General features: G+C 47.1%; 1 protein-coding gene across 2 annotated transcripts in view; it reads left to right on the top strand.

Annotated features, from left to right (window-relative positions):
• The first annotated feature begins 4,269 nt into the window (after nt 1-4,269).
• Nucleotides 4,270-16,489, top strand: part of RAB27A (RAB27A, member RAS oncogene family) — a 233,549-nt gene continuing 221,329 nt past the window's right edge. For both annotated transcript variants that reach the window (XM_082252830.1, XM_082252828.1), the window contains exon 1: nt 4,270-4,385. The gene's annotated coding sequence lies outside the window, so the exon portion shown is untranslated. The remainder of the gene's footprint in view (nt 4,386-16,489) is intronic.

Genomic DNA, 16,489 nt, shown 5'->3' with positions numbered 1-16,489 from the left:
TGTGTGGCGTGCTCTACAGGAGATAGGGAGAGTGGGATGAAGATAGAAATGCACCTTGAAGGTTGCCCGCGGCAATGCAGAGATTTCAGTCAGAACTGCAATATACTGTATGTTCATCGATGGCGGGAATTTTCCACTTAAGCTATAATATCTATGCCTCTGTGAAGTACTGGGAGGCGGGAAAAAGGCCTCTGTTCGTGAAAAAGGACTGTATCTGCTTAACAGGAAAAAATTTAGAAAATGGCGGCCAGGGGCACATGGATCGGTGTGCCGGGGGCCGCAAGTGTGTCAAGACTACATGGAATGATGTTGACCGTGCATACGGCAGCAGAACATTTATTCTGTATAGTAACAGTGTCAGTATTGTGAAGATAGCTGTTGGCCATGCCAGGAAGGGTAGTAGAGCTTTCTTCTGAGACAGTATAGTTATGGGCCTTGCTTGTACAGGTGCTGGGAATAGGACTGTTGACCGTGCATACGACAGCGGGACAATTCTCTGGACTGGCAAAGAGGGATAGCAGGCTCAAGGTGAGAGAGGCGCAGCTGGGGCCCTGATATGAGCAAGATGAGTGGATGCATGTCTGCCAAGGGACATTGTCCGCTTTGCAGTAACTTCTATGTCGGCTAAAAGGAGAGAGAGCGGCATTGGAGGGGTTACTGCACTGCGCAGAAGGGGGGGAGGGTTAAACAGTTCTGCCTAGCAGGAGGAGCCACCACCAAACAAGGAATATGGGTGGAGATGTCGTTCGCGCCCAGCCAATCAGGAGTGACAAAGGAAATCCATAAATTACTTCCTCCTTCAGGCGTGGCTGAGAGGGAGACACGTGCAAGGAGAAGCAACATGGAGATTACCGGAGAGAGAAAGAGCGCCACCGGAGGAGGCGTGGAGCACTTAGGCCTGGTATGTCCCCAGTGTGTGAGTGTGACCATCGGGTGCGGGGGTGGATATAGTGTGGGCACTGCGGCTATCTGCTGCATGCGGGCGGAGAAGAGTGAGGGTTGGCCCAGACAGCTGTGTGTGTGGTGGGAGACAGGAGTCACTCGGGTCATGTCGGTTCTGAAGTAGGGACCTCTCCGCGGAGGTGGGAGAGGAGTCGTCAGGGTGCTGATGCAGCTGGAGGTAATGCAACCTGGCAGTGGATCAGCCTGTGCAGCAAGAGAAACCCGATTGCCAGAAAGAGGGTGCATGCAAGTAGTGCAGGCAGGGAAGTGGCCACTTGATGCGCCGAAGGTTACCGCAGCAGGGACAAGGTCTGCTCTCATCCCCATAAAGGAGGAAAGATGGCTGGCGGCCATTAGGGCTCCTTCAGCAAGTATGAGTAGTGAGGAGGAGGCCGGGGCCACCAATGTGGGGTCTCCAAGCTTCCAAAACCAATTTGGATCCATTGAGGAAGGGAATGACAATTGGAAGTCGGAAGATGAGAATGAGTGGGACTGGGGATCTGAGGCAAGAAGCAGTCCACCATGTCCTGACACAGTAGAGGCGCCTGATGAGGAAACAAGGGACTCTGTGGTGAGAGGGGAGCTGGCCCAGAGTGTAGGGTTCTGTGAGGCCTATGCTAGTAAGTTCCGAGATCTAACCGTGGACTGCAAAGGAAAATTGTTATGGAATACGGGTAAGATTACCCCTATGCTCCGCGGGAGATTATGCTAGAAATTGAGGCAAGAAGAGAGTCTTGGTGCGATGAAGCCACCTGGAACTTTCTGTTTATCCCTAAGCCTCACAGGAACTCCACCAGAGCAGACCTCTAGGAAAAATTCAAGTCAGTGAAAATTTTGGGCGGTCTATCTACTTGGACCGAGTGGATGTCCGCCGCCCAGACAGATCAGGCCAGGCTTGGTTGGTCCTTATCAGAGACAGTCAAGGAAACCTGGTGAGAATCCCTCATCCAGATTATTATATCTGAGGAAAGATTATCTTGCAGAAAATAAACAATAGCTGGCTAGCTTAACTAAAAAACAGACAACGTTAGTTCAAGTGTTGCTGTTTGGGCCTGTACCCCTTTTTCATCACCCATTTCCACTTCTAATCCTGCAGAAGTTGGTTGGGACTGTCAAGCATGTCTACAAACTCAAACTCAGGGTCATCCCCTCTTCAGAAATTGGGATTGACCCATATTGCTGTTCTACAGACCCCTTGGGCCACAAGGCCAGGGTCATGGAAAAAAAAAAGAGAGGAATTCCAACCTCATAGATCCTTTGGGCCATTGGGCCCGGATCATTGGATTACAAATGCTGTTGCAGTTTCGGTGAGACTGTTCTCGGGCCATTGGGCCACAGTTGAACTATGCTAGTGGCCATTACAGGAATAGGCGGTGCATCCAGGAAGTTTGGTGGGGGGTGCTCTGGTGCCAGAGGCCCCCAAAGAAGCTACCCCTGACTTGGAAGGACTATGGGTCACTCAAGCTCCAGTGACCTATCCTGTTTCAGACCAAAGAGAGTGCTGTTGGACCACCGCAAGGAGATGCTGCATACACTCTTCTTTATGGACTCTGCATTAGGTAGCCAGTGGTAGGGCACAGACTCACCTACAAGGATGGATGTGGGACATCGTGTCAAGGCTGGACCGCAGAGAAGTCAGGGATTAGGATGGGAAGGTTGCCCCTGCGGGGAGGGTCTTCCCGTCATTATGATATGAGATGAGCTACACTGTACATTTTTGTGTAAATGCCTAATCTTTTCCTTTCCAGATGACACCAGTCTAGAGGTAGTCAGTCAGGATGTATATATGTAAATTTCTTTTTGAGTACCCACCAAACGGAGCGTGTTTGGCGGGGGGGGGGGGTGCATTCTCTTAAAAATGCACTCCAAATGTAAATTTGTACAGCAGATGTGTGTATATATATTTTTTCATGAGAATTATTTGTATTTTTGTTCTTTTTTTTTCCCTTTTCCCCTCTTTCCAAGTTACTGGGATACTCCTGGATTTTTGGTAGGATCTTTGTAGGGAGCCAGATGCCAATGGGACGTGGCTCATTTTTGGTGGGGGGGGGGGGTGTAGCACCCTCCGAGGTAGGTGCTAGGCAAATGCATAGAGTGGCTCTTTCTGCTTATCAGGAGAGCCTGATCTGTCAGTTTGGCCTGTGATTCATTGGGTCTTAGGGAGTCGCCCTACTGTGTCCAATAGGGGAGCTTGTTGGACAGTGGAGGAAACCTAACCAATAGTACACCAGGGTTTATGACTGTCCCAGTGGGCGGGCATTGCTGCAATGCATCCTGGGATTGGGAATAAATCCGGAGGGGGGATGTGACAGAGTGTCTTTTGGCGGGAGAAAAGTCCCAGGAGGAGGTGGATGGCTGTCTCTCCTCCTGCAGAGTGAGGAAGGTGGTCGGCCCAGGAACCAGGAGTGGAGCTGGGCTGCAGAGGATCCAGTGTGCTGACCAATGGAGCTGTTCGGCAGAGGATTGTGAGTGCTGAGGGATCTACCTAAGAGAGGGGACCACTCCAGAGAAGTCAGGGGATCTAGGAGCCAGCTCACTCAGAGTGTAACAGTAAAGGGGGTGCCAAGTAGTTAAACCCTGAAGTTATGGATAAAAAGGGCACCAGGAAGGGCCCTGAAGTTGTTCAGCAGTACAGTCTGCCTCAGAGTACAGCTTGTCTCAGGACAGAGTTTACCTCAGGAAGCTGAACCAAAACCTTTCACAGCCAAGGGCAAAGTGAAGCCGCGGCCTAGCCCTGACTAGCTCAGTTTCAGTGTATTCAGCGTTACTCAGCATTTATTCATACCTGCCTAAAACATAAAAACCAAAGATACTGGACTGATTCTTGTCTGAGGTAAAACACTTGGGAAAATACCAGAATGTTCTATTGTTGCTAATGGCAACCCAGGGGAACCTGTAATGAGCAGCTCCCTTGGGAATAGTGCTACAAGTATATAGTACAGTCAGTATATATAATATAATATATACAGTATATAGTACAGTGAGTATATATGATATAATATATACAGTATATAGTACGGTCGGTATATATGATATAATATATAGAGTATATAGTACAGTCGGTATATATGATATATATAATATATACAGTATATAGTACGGTCGGTATATATGATATAATATATACAGTATATAGTACAGTCGGTATATATGATATAATATATATATACAGTATATAGTACAGTGACAGTCAGTATATATGATAGAACACAACTCTGTATATGAGAAGAGATCCTGCATTCAGTGTGGGGGGAGTCTCCTCCCTGGTGGGCGGGGCTTCCCAGTATACGGCCTGAGACCGCAGGGACCCCGCCTCCCCGGGGGTGTGTCCTGGCGCCGGCTCGGGAAGTGATGTTCCTCTATGTCTATGTAATCCGCTCTACGAGAAACCAAAGAAGGGCAATCCGTGTGTGCGGGGAGCGGGATGAGGACGGGGAGTACAGGTGAGAGGGGGAGGGGGCGCTGCACCTGCCGGGGAGGGACCATTACTATAGCGGGCGGTGTGTGATCTCCTCCCGGGGAGCGGACATATGGTGGTGGGGGATCGGAGTTCTTCTCTCTGCACTCTCCTATTACTTCTATATAGAAAGGATGATTTCTAGGAAGTTTTCCTGATCATTGCATTAACTTTGGGACTCCATTCAGTGTATATTATGGGATGTGTGATGTGCTGATTCCTGGAGATCAGAAGTGTTCTCTTCTACAAGATATCTGTAGTGACATCTACTATTCAGAGTATGACACCCCCCCCTTCCTATATATCACCCCTTCCCATATATGGACACCCCTCCCCCAAATATATCACCCCCCCCCTCCAATATATCACCCTTTCCCATATGCCAGCCCCCTCTCCCTAGTATATCACACTTTCCCATATTTTGAACCCCCCTTCAATATTTTACCCCCCCCCCCCTATTATATCACACCTTCATAAATATTGGTCCTGCAAAATATATTGACCCCCCCTCTATCATCCCTTCCCATATATCGCGCCCCCCCTCCAATATATAACCCCTTCCCATATATCGTGCCCCCCCATCTATCACCCCTTCCCATATATCGACCCCCCCTTAAATATATTGACCCCCCTCTAATGTATTGACCCCACCTCCCAAATATATCACTCCTTCCCATATATCAACCCCCAAATATATCGCCCCTTCCTATGTATCGACCCCCCCCCCCCCTCTAATAGATCACCCCTTCCCATATATATCGATCACCCAAATATATCACCCCTTCCCATATATCGCGCCCCCCCTCCAATATATCACCCCTTCCCATATATCGGCCCCCCCTTAAATATATTGACTCCCCCCCCCCTCCAATATATCACCCCTTCCCATATATCGGCCCCCCTTAAATATATTGACTCCCCCCCTCCGATATTTCACCCCTTCCCATATATCGGCCCCCCAAATATATCACCCCTTCCCATGTATCACCCCCCCTCCAATATATCACCCCTTTCCCATATATCAACCCCCCCTCCAATATATCACCCCTTCCCATATATCAACCCCCCCTCCAATATATCACCCCTTCCCATGTATCACCCCCCCTCCAATATATCACCCCTTTCCCATATATCGACCCCCCCTCCAATATATCACCCCTTCCCATATATCGGCCCCCCAAATATATCACCCCTTCCCATGTATCACCCCCCCTCCAATATATCACCCCTTCCCATGTATCACCCCCCCTCCAATATATCACCCCTTTCCCATATATCGCACCCCCCCTCCAATATATCACCCCTTCCCATATATCGCACCCCCCCTTAAATATATTGCCCACTCTAATGTATTGACCCCACCCCCCAGATATATCACCCTTGCCCATATTTTGACCCCCAAATATATTGCCCCTTCCTATGTATCGACCCCCCCCTCTAATAGATCACCCCTTCCCATATATCGATCACCCCATCGCATATATTGACCCCCCCCCCAAATATATCACCCCTTCCCATGTATCACCCCACCTCCAATATATCACCCCTTTCCCATATATTGACCCCCCCCAATATATCACCCCTTCCCATATATCGACCCCCCAGCCCCCCAATATATCACCCCTTCCAATATATTGCGCCCCCCATCTAATATATCACCCCTTCCCATATATCACCTCCCTCCAATATATCGACCCCCCCCCCCAAATATATCAGACATTCCAATATATACCCCCCATAAATCAGACCTTCCCATATATCAACCCCCCCCATATATCAGGAGGACTGATGAAGTGACACGCCGCTCTGTACACCTGCCCCCCCCCCCTCCCAAATTCACACCTAAGAAGTTTGTTGTATGATTCCTGAATCGCAACAAAGCAGCTGATGATGATTGTCAGTGGCCCCGCCCACACCTGAGCGTCCTGTCACATGCCACCTGCAAAAGCACAAACTTTTTTTTTTTTTTGGGGGGGTAAAATCTTTGGGTCCCTTTAGGACTCATTGAGATGAGCGATCAGTCCCGTTCTCTGTACAGGTCTGCAGGCAGATGTGCGCCCCCCCCCCCCCAATTGAGGTATATGTAGAAGCTGTGCTGCTACGGATACAATCACATGTCAAAAGGTTTGACATGTAGGTGGGAGCGGGGGCAGGGACCCCACACAGAGCCTCCATTGCTGCCTACTTGTCAAGATTTGGCATGCGATTGTGTCCATGCAGCTGCTGCGTCTACATCCACCTCTATGGGGCTCCTCCACACTGCTCTGGGGCAGGTTCATGGACTAATCAGCTGTTTGCGCCCCAAGGCCTGGCTCATAGCGGAGCGTGTGCAGTTAATGCGTTAGTTGAGTTTTCAGCCTACGGTCACCTCTGTGTTTTTATTGTGTTAGTAAATGGATTATGGTGCGTTTATGCGAATCTACTATTATTCCCTATGGGTCCCATTCACATCTATGGGGTTTCCTGCAGTGTGTTTGGAAAAAGTGACGGGACTTTTTCACACGCAGCACGGTGCGTTTTTTTTAGCAGCATAGACTTCAGTGGAACAGAGTCTCCTCCTACAAAAACAAAAAAATGCAGAAGCATGGGAAGAGGCTGGTTGTTAAACACAAAACCCTACCAAAAAAACAAATTTCCATGCCTTTTTGATGCTAGAGATGCACGGAATGGAAATTTCGGTACCCAAACTGAAAATTCACGATGCACCTGCCAAAACCAAAAATGAGTTTTTAAAAAATATATATATTTTTTACATATGATGTATTATATTTGACTTTTTAATTAATATCATTGATATAAATTTTTCGGCCATTTTTGGCACCTTTAGCGCAAGAAAAGCTCAGGAAAAATGTATCCCTTTAAATTCTATGTATGACTTCACACTGGTCCGTTGGGCTTCCATTGTGGTGTTAAAAATCCTGCTTGTGCATTTTTGGTCAGTTTAAAAAAAAAAAACAAAAACTGTGCTTAAAACGCATCTCCTCTTTGAAATGCATTGGAAACGCACCAGTGAAAAAAATTTTGATGCAGTTTTTGAGTCGCATGACCGATGAAAAACACACCATAAGCACAGTAAAACCGTGGCAAAGTCTCGTGCGTTTTCGGGGCCATTATCGGCACCTTTTTCTCTATTGGGAAAATGGCAAAAACACAATTTTGGTCGCTGAGATTTGGCTGCATCTCTATTTGATGAACTGCCATTGATGCCTAGGGAGCCAAAAACCTACCCAAGAAAAAGTCCCTGCACCTTTCCAAAAAAAAACACACTGCAGTTAACTGCATGGGTGTGAACGGGACCCATAGGAAATGATGGTAAATGGATTGTAGTGCATTTCTGCGCTTTCACAAACGCGCTAAAAAAAAAAACCCACATAGATGTGAACCCAGCCTTAGATGGAAGCAACCAGTTTGTAGTTTGAGCAGTTCTCCATCTCTTAAAGTGGAACTAAAACCCTCAATGGAAATGTTTCCCAAACCAGTTATAGACGAGGCATCCTGGTGTGTTGTCGGTTCACATATATGTGATACGGGAACCTTGCGAATCCACTGCGGGCTCCCACATCGCACTCGACTCGCAGGCAGTTCACACTGCCATATGCGAATCGCTGGGGGTTTCAATACAAAGTTAACGACACCCCCAGATCAGTTTGCATATCAGTGTGAACTGTCAGTTCGGACATGAATCGGATCGCATTGGTGTGAACCCCCCCCTTGCAATCCGATTCTGGTGCAGACCAAAAAAAAGGGTCCTGTGCGACTTTGGTCCGAAAGCAATGCGAATTCAGCCATGCAATCTGTATGGCTGAATATGCAACGCACAGACATCGCATGTGATTTGCATAGCAGTTCGGTGCGAATCACATGTGATGTCTGACATCACATATGTGTGAACCGGCAAGTAAAGTAGTTGTAAGGCCCTGTTCACACCTGAGCGTTTTATGGGCTGAAAAACGCTCATCTGTGAAAATCCAAAACGCCCAACAATCAAAATCCCATTCATTGCTGTTCTGGTCCCATAGGAATGCATTAAAAAGTAGTTACTGGCGTTTCACGGGTGTTTTTCAAACACACAGGTGGTCCCCACGCCTTTAACACACCCATTTTTTAACATTAATCAAAACGCCTGCAAAAAATGCCCCAAAAAACGCTCAAACACTCGACAAAACGCCCAAAAAATGCTTGAAGACTATACACTCAGGAGGTGTGAATGCAGCCTTATGGGCTGATCAAGAGCTGTTCTGGTCCCATAGGAATGCATTAAAACCCTGTTATCGGTGTTTCACGGGCGTTTTTCCAACACACAGGTGGTCTCCACCCCTTTTTAACACACCCATTTTTTTTAAAAAATGCTTGAAAAAACGCCTACAAAAACACCCAAAAAACGCCTGAAAGCAATACGCTCAGGTGTGAATACAGCCTTACATATACCTAGTGAAGTGACTGGCCTCAGGTGATACAGAGATGAAACAAATCCTCCTACGTAAGTTGTACCTGTTTATTGTCAGTCTTATCTTTACTACATCTATTCAATGTCCCAAATTTAAAAAGCTTGTCTGAGGGTTCAGAAAGCAGAGGACAGAGAGCTGAAGTTACACTCTGCAGAGCTCTGAGAGCTGATTGGAGGGAAGCAACCCCCCCCCCCCCGTTTCACATAGGAATGTAGCTGACCCTGTCAATCACAGGCTGTGTGCTGGAGCTCCCTCCCCTGTCACCTTTTTTTCTTGATGTCACAGAAGCCTTGCCAGAAGTGACTAAAGCAGATAGAGGAAGGAAGCAGCAGACAGAAATGACACTTAGTGCTCTGGATTGAGACAAGTACACACTGTAGAGGGATATGATTTGTTCATATTTCATGTCGGAGGTTATACCCCTAAAGTGTTTGTAAAACAGTAGTGTATTATGGTGTGTTGTGATGAGCTGACACACATGCATCCCCTTAGGGCATTGGATGCATTGGATTACACATATAAAAAAACAATCCTAAGCGCTTTTTATCTGCCAAATGATTTGCATTTATGCCCATCCAGCCCTGACATTTACACAGCTCTGACACACAGCACAGTCCTGTCTAGCAGGGTAGGGGACCCGATACTTTTTATTTTGCTGTTTTACTTTAACTTGGGGCTAATTCACACAGGTGGCCAGTTGGTTGGTAAAAGCAGGCAGTTGGTCCCACAGTCTTCCCACCCATTTTTTAGGCGCTTCCAAAAACCTATAGGGCCAAAATTGTGCGATTCTGCACAAATGTGTGCTGCTAATGGACTACATTTCTACAAAGCAGACATACGCTGTTTTTTGCAACACCCCACACCCCAATGAAATGTAGTACATTACTGTGAGATGCGATGATCTGTAACACATGTTCATTCTTAGTACATTGGGTGTAAGATTGCACCACAGTGCATTGGCACATGTAACCTACATTATACTAGCACATGATACTTCAACAGAGCAATGTGAATGGGCCCTAAATACAGAAGAAAAACAAACCTGAGAGACACATGATTTGCATTTGTCTATCCAGTCCTGACATTTACACAGCTCTGTATAGCAGGGGAGGGGACTTGACTTTCTATGAAGCTGTTTTACTTTACTAGTCATCTCCCCACCCTGTGACTAGACAGTGAAAGGAGAAGCAGCACAGTGATGAGCTCGTCCCTCTGTCACTTTGCTCTCCCCTATCTACATGGTCCTTGCACTGCAGCACATTGCCATTTAGTGTAGGCATGCTGGTCAGGTGAACACAAGCTTTTCTCTGTATAGTGTATGCTTTTTATGCCTTGATATTGGGAACTTTTCTTTCCTCCTGCATAGATCACAGTAAATTTAACATATCGATTCTGGATACAGGTCTCCATTGCCTAGACCACATGTGTCAAACACAAGGCCCTCCAGGCCATTTCATGTGGCCCTTCCACCTCTCCCGCAGCTGCGGCATTCCCTTCATCTCTGCCCCCACCTTGTCTCAGCAGTTAACAGCATAGAAGAGGACAGAACTTCCCCCACCAGATCCTTCTTTGTTCTGTGCAGCCATTAAAGGGTCCTCTCTGCCCCCACCTCAGCAGTTGGTAGCAGAAAGGACAGAACTTCTACAGATCCTGCACCTCTCTGTGCAGCCACAGAACCCCCTTGTATCCACCTCCCCTGGTCTTAGCATTCAGCAGGCTCAGGCAGGTGACTTCCACCCTCCTCTGGTCCTCCTCCAGAGCCAAGCTTTTTGCTTCCCAGCTCGGTAGCAGGTAAGTGGGTTGCACTGTGATGTAAGGGAGTTTTGGGGACTCTTGACTTCTGATAGTGGGTGGGCTCTTGACATCTGATGTAAGGGGAGGGTGGGGTGCTCTGGACATCTCATCTTTCAGATACAACCGGCACTTTGAGGGCAACCATAATGCTGATGTGGCCCGCGATGAAATTGAGCATGACACCCCTGGCCTAGACTATTGCCATGCAGCTGGGATACAATGATGAATGGTCAGACAGCTCCCGTTTACCTTTATAGCCCAGCATACACTGTCCAGTGCAGCAGAGGCCTGAGCAGTAGAGAGAGAGAGACCGCACTGCGTCCGAGGTTCATGTGTTACAGCTTCTGTGAATGGAGGGGGCGAACCTATCAATCATCCATTCATAGATCCTGTTTGATTCAGAGAAGCTGTAGTATGGCTTTTATGAATGGTGGAGCTGGGCAGAATAGATTTATGAGAGCCTGTGGCACCCGGTTAGTTGTATTCCCTTTGCTGCACTGTAAGATTACGACCGGGGGGAGGATGAAGGAAGATTTTTAATACAGAAGAGGAATCAGCACGAGGGACACATCCTACTGACTTGAGTTATGTCCCTTGTGCTGATATTTCTGTTTGATTTTGGCTGAGCTTATATCGGTTGATTATTTTTAATCCTCATGCTGCTGGCATTAGTAAATGGATAGGAAAGTATATCATATTTACTTGTTTTTAACTTTTATTTTACATTTCTTCAGTTACTTCCTGGTTTCTTGCCTAGGCAAATGTCCTACATCCCAGGAGTCTTCAGGAGGGAAGGGGTTTTCTCAGCTAAGCACCCCTTCCTGCCTGGGCTAAGGCCAGACGGATCCTGGAAAGTAAATTCTACATGAATCATTTGCCCTTACTCCAGATAGCCAGAAATTCAAGGGGGTTGTTTTTCAAAGTGATTTTTCAGCCAAGTAAAGCAGAGATATGGATGATTGAGGGAGTTTGCTTTGAATATTAAAAATTAATTCAAGTGTTTTTGGTTTGTGGTGTAGAGATGTAGTAAAGATCCACTTTAACACCTTTGTGTTGTTTACCTCTCGCAGGGCCATGCAGTGGCTCGATTTGTCACCGGCTGTGTCCACCAGACATAGCTAATGACTGATCAGTGTACCAGCCCACTGCCAGTACCATGTGATTGCTGTGACCAATCACAGCAGATCACAGGACAGTTGTAAACAATGAATGGCTTCCTTTCATGTCATCCATTGTATACAATTGTGGCATTAGCTGTGATTGGTACAGACATGGCCAGTCAAAGCCCACCTGTACAGTGTGATTAGCTATGCCCAATCACAGCTAATCACAAAAAAAGACACTGAATTAACCTGTTTCATTCAGTATAAATAGTTGCTTATACCAATGAAATTCACTGGCATAAGCAATCATAATGTGATAAAAAAAAAAAAAAAAAACCCTGATCATAGAGTAGTACAGTGTTACTATGGTAATACTGCATTGCTCTGGTCACAGTGTGTTAGAAGAAAAAAATTATAGAAAAAAAAATGTAATAAAGACAAACAAATTTCATGGCAAAGTTCTGTGCGTTTTTTAGTGGCCATTATCGCCACTTTTTTCTATTGGAAAAACGCAGATAACCCTACTTTTCCCCGATAATTTTTAGAGGCCGATGTATTGATTCATCCTTAATTGTAACAGTGGTGCTTACTACCAGTGTTGAATTTAGGTTTTGTGCTGCCCTAGGCCTGACTAAACTCTTGCACCCCTTAACCTATGACCTTTCCCATCCTGTCAAGGCCACACCCCTTCCTGTTTTCCCAGGACTGAGCCTTGGGGGACCCCACTTACCACCCCAGACCAGTCTGAGTATGCGCTATTTATTACCACCCTTTGGACACGCCCTTTTAGCCAGTTCCGTATCCAAGAGCAAACCTTGTGGTCGATGCCTGCAGACATTATTTTATAAATTAAGCGCTTGTGGGGAACTGTATCAAACGCCTTAGCGAAATCCATGTACACCACATCCACTGGTCTCCTCCCTATCTAACTCACAGCTCACATCCTCATAGAATGTTAAGAGATTGGTTTGACAAGAACGCCCATTTGTAAACCCGTGCTGATTACTGCTGATGATGTTGTTGTCTTTAGCAAACTCTACGATATAGTCCCTTATCCCCTCCAGAAATTTACATACTATCGATGTCAGACTGACAGGCCTATAATTTCCCGGGACATGCCTCTGCCCTTTTTTGAATATCGGTATCATGTTCACTTTCCTCCAATCCCCTGGTACATTTCCCGTCATAATACTGTCAGCAAAGATCAGGAACAGTGGTCTAGAAATAGTTTTACTAAGTTCTTTGAGTACTCTCGGATGTACGCCATCCGGGCCTGGTGATTTATTTGTGTTAATTTTATCCAGCCTTTCCCTGATTTCACCCTCTGTTAGCCATAGTGGCAAGTCCTGTGAATTGCTGCTAACCATACAGTCATGGTCAGTGTACCCCTCCGTCTCCTGTGTACAGACTGACTAGAAAAAAGCATTCAGCACGGTTGCCTTTTTCAGTGTCCTCTGTAACCATCCTCCCCTCATCGTTAATTATGTGTGCAACATGCTCTGCCCTTGTTTTTTTGCTGTTGATATATTTAAAGAATTTCTTAGGGTTCTTTTTACTATCCTCTGCTATTTGTCTCTCAAAGTTGATTTTAGCCATTTTGATTTCGTATTTACTTTTTCTTATTTGACTCCTTGTATTGCTGGAAAGCCCATAACGTGCCCTCCGATTTATATTTCTTGAAGGCCATTTTTTTCCCCTAATACGTTTTTTAACATTCCGGTTTAGCCCGCCAGGTTTGGCTTTGTCTCTTCTAAATTTATTTCCCATAGGAATGCACTGCGAGATGCATTTGTTTTATATGTTCCTAAAGCATTCCCATTTTTCCTCCGTGGTCAGTGTTCCCAGGGTTTAGTCCCAGTTTACCCTTTCCAACATTGAGCACAATTTGGGAAAGTTTGCCCTTCTGAAGTTTAGGGTTCTTATGTTCCCCTCTTGCCTTGTTATATTGTTATTTATGCTAAATGTGATCATCCTGTGATCGCTAGAGCCCAGGTTGTACTGGACTCCTACCTCCGAGATTTGGTCTGGGTCATTAGTGATTAATAGATCCAGCACTGCATTTTCTCTAGTAAGAGAATCCACCAACTGAGACATGTAGTTGTCCTGTAAGGTTTCCATGAACAGACGGCCTTCTGTGAGTGTGTAGTCCCCTCTTCCCAGTCAATGTTGGAATAATTGAAGTGCCCTAATATGATGACTGATCCCAGCTTTACCACTTTCCCAACAGTGATATAAATTCCAGCTCCACCTCCTCCCTTTGGTTGGGTGGCCTATAACAAACCCCCACAATTACTTTCCCCTTTACTTCTTCCCTATGGAGTTCTACCCACACAGATTCTAACTCTGTAATGATCCCTTCCATGATATCACTCTTACATTATTCTTGACATACCCCTCCCCCTCTTTTTCCTACCCTGTCCTTCCGGTACACAGGATACCCTTGGATATTGGCCAGCCAATTTCTGTGAGGGGTCGAACCAAGTTTCTGTTGTTCCCACAAGGTCAATGTCCTCCTCATGTACAAACATTTCCAACTCATCCATTTTATTGGCTAGACTCCTGGCATTTGCATATACCCCTCTTAGATTTATGGAAGTTGATAGTGAATGGTGCTTATTTTTATTCCTGTTTGTATTCCGGTTTGGTCTGAGGTTTGCCTGCACAGACCCCCCAATTGACGTTTCGGATCTACTGTCGCTGCTGACCCTAATAATACCTTCTGTCTTTTGCTCCCTCCTGACTCTACTTCTGAGCCCCCCCCCCTGTCACCTAGTTTAAAAGCCCCCTCCAACTTGGTGGCCATCTTTCTCCCCAAAAGAGCTGTACCGTCCCCATTAAGGTGCAGCCCGTCCTTACTAAAGACCTGGTAGCTGACTGAGAAGTCAGCCCAGTTCTCCAGGAACCCGAACCCCTCCTTCCTACACCAGTTCCTCAGCCACTTAAGTACCCTAATCTCATTCTGCCTCTCCTGTGTGGGTCGAGGTACAGGCAGTATTTCAGAGAAAACCACCTTGGAGGTCCTATTCCTCAATCTATTCCCTAAGTCCCTGAAATCGTTCTTTAGGATCCTCCACCTTCCTCTTACTTGGTCATTGGTGCCCACATGTACCATGACCGCTGGGTCGTCCTCAGCCCCGCCCAATAATCTGTTTACCCGATCCGCGATGTGCCGAACTCGGGCGCCCGGTAAACGACATACTGTTCGGCTACCACAATCGTTTTGACAGATTGTCCTCTTGATAATTGAGTCCCCCTACTACCACAACCTGTCTAACCTTTCCTGAGTCTCGGCCCCCCTCTCTCCTGGAGCCGCCGCTCCCCTGGCAGCTTGGGAAGGGCACATGCTCCTAACAGTCACCCAACTGCCTACCTCTGGTGCCTGCGTCTCCTCTACTCCTCCCTCTATGCCGGCCCCTGCCAGCACCTGATGGGTAATGTCCAAGCTCCTTTTAAGGTTGTTGATGCCACGCAGTGTTGCCACTTTGTTCTCTAGATCCAGGATCTGAGCTTCCAGAGAAACAAGTCGCTCACATCTTACACAGCAGTATTCGCCCTCGATTGGTTCATCAAGAAGCGCATACATGCAGCAAGAAGTGCACTGAGTGGCATCCCCAATCCTGTCAGACATTATTACCCTCTACTCTATGGGGATAATTGGTAACGACCTGCTATTCCTTACCTACACTCTCTCTATCTCCCCTGATACTAACCCTAAGGTACTCACCGGTCGCTAAGATACTCACCAGTCCTCCCAGGTACTCACCAGTCGTAAGGTATTCTTTGCCAGACGGTTACTCCCAGGCGCAAGCTACTCGGTCGCAAGAAAGTCACACGATACTCAGTCTGTTACTCAGTTGCCGATCACGGTCAGTCGCCGGCCTCAATCAGTCAGTCACAGATTACAGTCAGTCGCAGCTCAGTCACTTAGTTACCCCCCAATCAGCTGATCAGTCCCCTACTCGCGTCCGTCGTCCGCCGCCACTGCCGCTCTCTGTCACCGGTCCCTGAGGTCCTCTGCACCGGCTTCCGGTTTCCTAGTGCGGCTCTTCCTCCACACAGCTCCCTTGCTGCTGCTGCTCCACCCACACCCTGCTTCCGGGAATGCTCTCTCCTCCCTCCTCACAGCACGGCCTCACACTCCTCTCTCCTCACGTCGCAGGTACATATTAAAGCGGTTGTAAACCCTATAAAAAAAAAAAATTAAAAAAAAAAACCTGCAAGACAAAGGCATAATGAGCTAGTATGCATCGCATACTAGCCCATTATGTTTAACTTACCTTAAAACGAAGCCCCGACACGGACGCCCGGACATCGATGCGGGCGCTGCCATGATCCCTCGTCGTCTCTTCCGGGTTCGGCGGCTCCTGCGCGCTGATTGGCCGGAAGAGACGGCTCCAGCGCGCTGATTGGCCGGAAGAGACGGCTCCAGCGCGCTGATTGGCCGGAGCCGCGATGACGTCACTCCCGCGCATGCGCGCGGGAGTGATTTTTCCGGCAAGTTAATTGAAGGTCCCCCCGGACCTTCAGAGCGCATGCGCCGCTCGCGCGAGCGGCTGCATGCACTGTAAATATCTCCTAAACCGTGCCGGTTTAGGAGATATTATTTGTACCTACAGGTAAGCCTTATTATAGGCTTACCTGTAGGTAAAAGTGTCAAAAAGCGGGATACAACCGCTTTAAGAATTAAGATTTCTTAATAGGTACAACTGACCTAAGCAAAGGATTGCAGGAAGTCCTACTATCTA

The sequence above is a fragment of the Pelophylax lessonae genome, assembly GCF_965119305.1.
Source record: "Pelophylax lessonae genome assembly, chromosome: 4".
NCBI lineage: Eukaryota > Metazoa > Chordata > Amphibia > Anura > Ranidae > Pelophylax > Pelophylax lessonae.
Note: the sequence above shows the minus strand (reverse complement) of the source record. Positions and strands in the feature narration are given on the sequence as shown.